The sequence below is a fragment of the Zootoca vivipara genome, chromosome 2, assembly GCF_965207765.1.
Source record: "Zootoca vivipara chromosome 2, rZooViv2.hap1.1, whole genome shotgun sequence".
Taxonomy (NCBI): domain Eukaryota; kingdom Metazoa; phylum Chordata; class Lepidosauria; order Squamata; family Lacertidae; genus Zootoca; species Zootoca vivipara.
This window is the reverse complement of record NC_142584.1, coordinates 83,007,568-83,013,567: the sequence shown is the minus strand read 5'-3', so window position 1 is coordinate 83,013,567 and position 6,000 is coordinate 83,007,568.

The window sequence follows — 6,000 nt, the reverse complement described above, 5'->3', positions numbered from 1 at the left end:
TTTGAAAAGCTCAGGCAGGTCTGAGATTATTTGCAGCGCTAGCTTGATGTTGTAATGCAGTTCTGGAAAGAAGGGAAAGGCAGAAATGATCTTAACCGAGCCAGATTTCTCTCCGTCAACTTGTTCTGCCCACCTACTTCTCTCAGCATTAAATTAATTCAGTTCTCTGTTAATGCTGGCCATTTCCTCCAACTGTTTTGGTAACAACCCTATTAGCAAGACTGCTGGAATGTACTCCTTGGATTTGTTTCAACATCTTTCTTTCAGGTTCTCTTGCGAAAAGTGAACATGCTGATGTGAATGCAAAATATAATTCTCCTTGGCAAAATGACAGAGAACGATTGCCAGGTTGTCCCAAAGAGCTTAGGGGCTCAGAGAGAGACTCTGCCTGAAATTTCAGATTATAGTTCAGAGGCTCTCACACACAAAGGCCCAGTTGTGGGGATAGTGTCTTTGGTACAGATCCTCATACAGCATCCTTTCTATAGGGAAGCAATCCCCAAATAGTGCTGAAGGTGCAAAAATAAAACTAAATAAATTATCTTGGTGACTTGCTTACGAATTGTAAGCAATGATAGCTGGAGACAAGAGGATATAATTGCTAGGGTGTCAGCCAGTAAATGTGCCCCCCCCGGTCAAAATTCCACTTATGGTAGCAACTTGCTGGGTATTAGAGATACTGGGTAGTGAACCAGGGACCTTCTACCACTGAGCCACAGCCTTTCCCCCCATGATATGTGAGCTCAGAGCTATATTTATTACATATCTGGGAAGGAAGGAAGGAAGGAAGGAAGGAAGGAAGGAAGGAAGGAAGGAAGGAAGGAAGGAAGGAAGTTGACATATTGCTAGACTACTATCCCTACTATCTTGTCGGGCAAATAATAAGCATCATGAAGATATGTTAAAGCTGTCCTTATAAGGTTAATTCAGTAGCATTATGCATAACACAGGAAATTATCCTTAATTTCCTGTTGTTGTTGTTGTTGTTGTTGTTGTTGTTGACAATCTGGTTAAAATGCATGGAGGTAGACTCTTGCATACATGGGAGTGGGGATGTTCAGGCATGATTTTTTTAGGTTTGTATGTTTGGAATAACTGCCTCATGGCCCCATTTAATTACATTTAATTACATGCCAACCAACCAACTGGTTAATGGGGACAACCCATCAAAAGAAGCAAGGAAAGAAAGAAAGGCTATGGAGCTAACCAGATTCTTTCTCCTCATGGAGAAAGGTTGGACACTTTTCTGAAAGAATCAGTGACTGAAGCTTCATCTTCCTGAATGTACATGTTTGGTAAATCATACAATACAGTCAGTACCATGATTCTGGTCTATGCAATTCCTGCTCCTTTTCCATCACAGCCACCAGATGAGCCAATGTGCCTTGAGATCAGCTATATTAGTTTCACAGCCACTTCCCCCACCTGCTGAGACCCATTTTGATCAGCTGGCGCCTTCTTAGGAGAGTCCTCAACTTTGGTGAGGGGCGGGGGGGGGGGGAGGCAGGAAGTCATGCCATGTAACATGTTGCATGAAGAGAGGCAGGAGCATGAAACTGGGGAAGGAGAGAGCAAAGGGATCTAGGGCAAAGGGGAAGAGGGCAGGCCCTGAATCTGCAAGAGGCAAAACACATACCAAATAACGACACCCTCCGAGCAGATTGCAGGAACATATGTCTGTGCACATATAACGAAGTTCAGAATTACAATGCTGCCGTGCTTCCACAGGCACGCAGCAAATGCCGCCTGTAGTCACGTGCCATGTAAGCTGCAATGTAACAAGATGTAATGGCAATCAGTGGATCTTCTAGACATTTAATCGTGGTGTTAGTAATTAGGGAACGTATCCGTCCTTTTGACAGATCTGTGCTCGAAACTGCAACGGCCATCTGCTCTCGTAGAACCAACTCCCTGAATCCCAGAGGAGGTGGCTGCCTGGCTAGCTAGGGCAGGGGAGGAAGCAATGATTTATGGAGGGTGGAGGGTTGTGTGTTGCACAACTAGTCTTGCCGTGGGCCCCTCAAGAGAGACCCCTCTCCCTCCATTGGTTCCCTTACCACCTGTTGTTTGTTTCAAGATTCTTCATCTCGGGGCAAGAGTTTTGATTAGTGCCGGCCAGTGATTCTGGGAGAGGAAACAAGAACAGGAAATCCAAGAGAAAGAATTATACCTGCGCAGAGAAGAGTGGCACAAGTTATTATTATAATTATTATTTATTGAATTTATATATTGCCCTATACCTGGAGGTGTCGGGGTGTGGGGGAGACAGACTTATTAGAAGACTGTCTATGTCTAGGTTAGGGGGTATCTGGATCATTATAAGCAGCAAAGAGCCATTAAGATTATAGATCTGCAGGGGGCTCAATTCAAAATTCAGGGGAAAGGACAAGATTCACTGCAGAACTCAAAGCCCAGCTCTAGTATATAGAATCATAGAACTGGAAAGCACCCTGAGGGTCAAATAGTCCCACCCCCTGAAATGCAGGAATCAGGATTAAGCCACAAAAGTAGTGCATTTTAAGAACATTTGCTGTGGTTCTTTTTTAGACTTCATAATAACCAGGAGCCATTACGTGCGGTCTGAATCTGCTCCCTCTGTAAACGGCATTCCTGTAGATCTGATTTAAAATTCCACAGTCTTGGCAGATCTGACAAAGTTGCTCATACAGGTCAGTGACATACAATCTGTAAACCATTTTCAGGCTACGGCCAGGGAAGAAGCTGGAGAAGAGCAAAACTCTCACCGGTGCAGGTGACGATAGCACAATATCACAACATCCTTAACAATCTCCAGCTAATATCCTGCCTGATGGACCGTGGCTGATAGGATTATTTATTGCCTCAAACGCGGCACAGGTGCCCAATGGCAAAGCTGCCAATCAGCAAGCAGCTACCCACATTGCCGCCTGCATAAATTACCTGCTTGGGGGACCCCATGAGTGTAGGAGGGAGCGAGAGACGGGTGGAGGCAAAGCTGGCCAGGACCAAGCAGGTCACAATTAATCCTTGTTAATAACCTCTTGAATGTGAGCAGGCACGTGCAGCACAACAGATGCATTCCTGCACTTTGGGGCTCAGAAGTACATCGTTGTGCCAATTCATAGCCACACACACACCCCAGCTTGCTTGGTTTGAAGTGTCTTTTTGTTCTCTAATCCCTTTTGTTTTTCACTGAACGCTGCAGGCTAGTGTTTTGTGGGTGTTTTGCAGGGGTGTATTCTGCAAGTGTCATAGAGGCAAGAATAGTGCATCGGTGGTGAGGTTATACTGTATCGTTCACAGATCAGTCTGCTCTACTAGGGTTCTTCGGTGCTTTCCCAATGTTACTGCATTATTGCTGTCCGGAGGAATGCTCTTGTACTATAGTGCAACAAAAGCAGATCAAAACAAACAATCTGGAGCAGGCACCCCCAAACTTCGGCCCTCCAGATGTTTTGGACTACAATTCCCATCATCCCTGACCACTGGTCCTCTTAGCTAGGGATCATGGGAGTTGTAGGCCAAAACATCTGGAGGGCCGCAGTTTGGGGATGCCTGATCTGGAGCGCCCATGGCATAAAAAGTTCATGGTATAAAATGCAAGTTGACATGCATGGATTGGAAATGAAGCACTATTATTGCCCCCAAATAGGTGCAAAAAGTATTGAAAGTGGGATTGTGTTTAACTGGCTTGATACCAGCATAAGCATGAATAATCATGAATGCACAAGAAGAAGGACATCTGGAGTGAACCATCGTTAAAAGACAAGGAGGCTGGTTCTTGAAGACAGAGAACTGAGCATGTGCTCGGTTGCAGGCTTCTTCGCCTTCACTGGACGTTTTTAAGTAGAGGTTGGATGTCCATCTGTCATGGATACTTCAGTTGAGATTCCTACATTGCAGGAGGTTGGACTAGATGACTCTTGAGCTCCCTTCCAACTCTATGATTCTATATCCATTTGCAAATTGCTTTGGCACCATGCACATAAAATGGAGGCTACCTAGAAATAGCTTCCCCAGAAAGTAGGCAGGTGGTTTGAGCTTCTCAATGGCATTGCTCTTCCTTTCGCTGCCCAGCAAATCTGTTGAACTAGCCCTCTCTGGAAAATCTCTCCAGCCTTGTTCCCACTCCAACTGCAAATCCCTAGGAGAGGAGCTCAGGAGTACGATCATGTATAAGGTCCCAGGTTCAATTGCTGGCTTCCTAATAGGACAGACCCTATTTTCCAGGGACAGTCTTGGACTTACAGAAGCCGTCCCGCTTTCTAATTTGATGCCAGAATGTCCAACTTTTCCTTAGGAAGTCCCTATTTTCATCAGAGAAATGTTGGAAGGAATGGAGTTATCCAACCCCTGAGCCATCTGAAGGCAGCCCTGTATAGGGAGGTTTTTAAATGTTTAATGTTTTATTATGTTTTTATATATGTTGGAAGTTGCCCAGAGTGGGCATCATAGTCAGATGGGCAAGGAATAAATACTACTACTACTACTACTACTACTACTACTACTACTACTACTACCGGTACTACTACCACCACCACTTTCCTATTTTCATCAGAGGAATGTTGGATGGTATGATAGGATGAAAATAATTAGGTAGCAAGTGTTGAATAAGAGATCCTGCACAGGCACTACCAGTACATACAATGGATGTGGTTCAATGCAACTCCCTATGTTCCTGTATTTATTCGTAGCAGCCCTGTATGCTAAGAGCATGGCTAGATCTTCTCATTCCCCAAGTTCCATGAGATCAAGCCCTAAGCATTTCTGAATGGAACCAGGAGCACAACCTGAAGTACATCTTGGCTCCAGCTTCCTGCCTTCCTCCCTAAGTCACTTGCCATCAGGAGAGTTTGGATAGGGAGCAGGGAGAGCGCCCAGAAGGTAGTCCCTGGAGCTGAAACTTTCCTGGAAGGTACATACTCTGATTTTGAAACTCCCATAAGCACTTGGAGCCCATTACAACTCCAGTTCTTCCAATGCTCAGCAGTAAGCTCTGGATAGAATTAAATCCTGGTGTAAAATTAATCTGCCCATTGTTAACAAAGAGGAGGGTCACTGGGTAGGTCTGAGCTGGGGGGGAACAACTGACCTCCACCCAGCAACTGAGACAAATCCTAACCTCCAAATATATGCCATGCTGTACATTTTCAGAATTCTTTACTTCCTCGCACAACTATTCCAAGTGTGTTGATCACCAGAAAAGGGTGTGTGATTCACAATGCCTTTGACTGCTGGGGGGTAGTGGAGAAAGAGGTGGGTTTCTAAACTTTATTTTTAACAGCTTCAGTCCTGAGGCCTTTTGACATAGGGTGTATTATTATTACTGTATTATTATTATCTTGGGTTCCATGATCATTGCAGATGGTGACAGCAGTCACAAAATTAAAAGATGCCTGCTTCTTGGGAGAAAAGCAATGACAAACCTAGACAGCACCTTAAAAAGCAGAGACACCACCTTGCCGACAAAGGTCCGTATAGTTAAAGCTATGGTTTTCCCAGTAGTGAGGTATGGAAGTGAGAGCTGGACCATAAAGAAGGCTGATCGCCGAAGAATTGATGCTTTTGAATTATGGTGCTGGAGGAGACTCTTGAGAGTCCCATGGACTGCAAGAAGATCAGATCTATCCACTCTGAAGGAAATCAGCCCTGAGTGCTCACTGGAAGGACAGATCCTGAAGCTGAGGCTCCAATACTTTGGCCACCTCATGAGAAGAGAAGACTCCCTGAAAAAGACCCTGATGTTGGGAAAGATTGAGGGCACAAGGAGAAGGGGACAACAGAGGACGAGATGGTTGGACAGTGTTCTTGAAGCTACGAACATGAGTCTGACCAAACTGTGGGAGGCAGTGGAAGACAGGAGTGCCTGGCGTGTTCTGGTCCATGGGGTCACGAAGAGTCGGATACAACTAAATGACTAAACAACAACAACAATTCTTCTTCTTCCTCTTCTTCTTCTTCTTCTTCTTTTTCTTCTTCTTATTATTATTAAAAATCTGCACAGCCATAATTTCTGCTCTT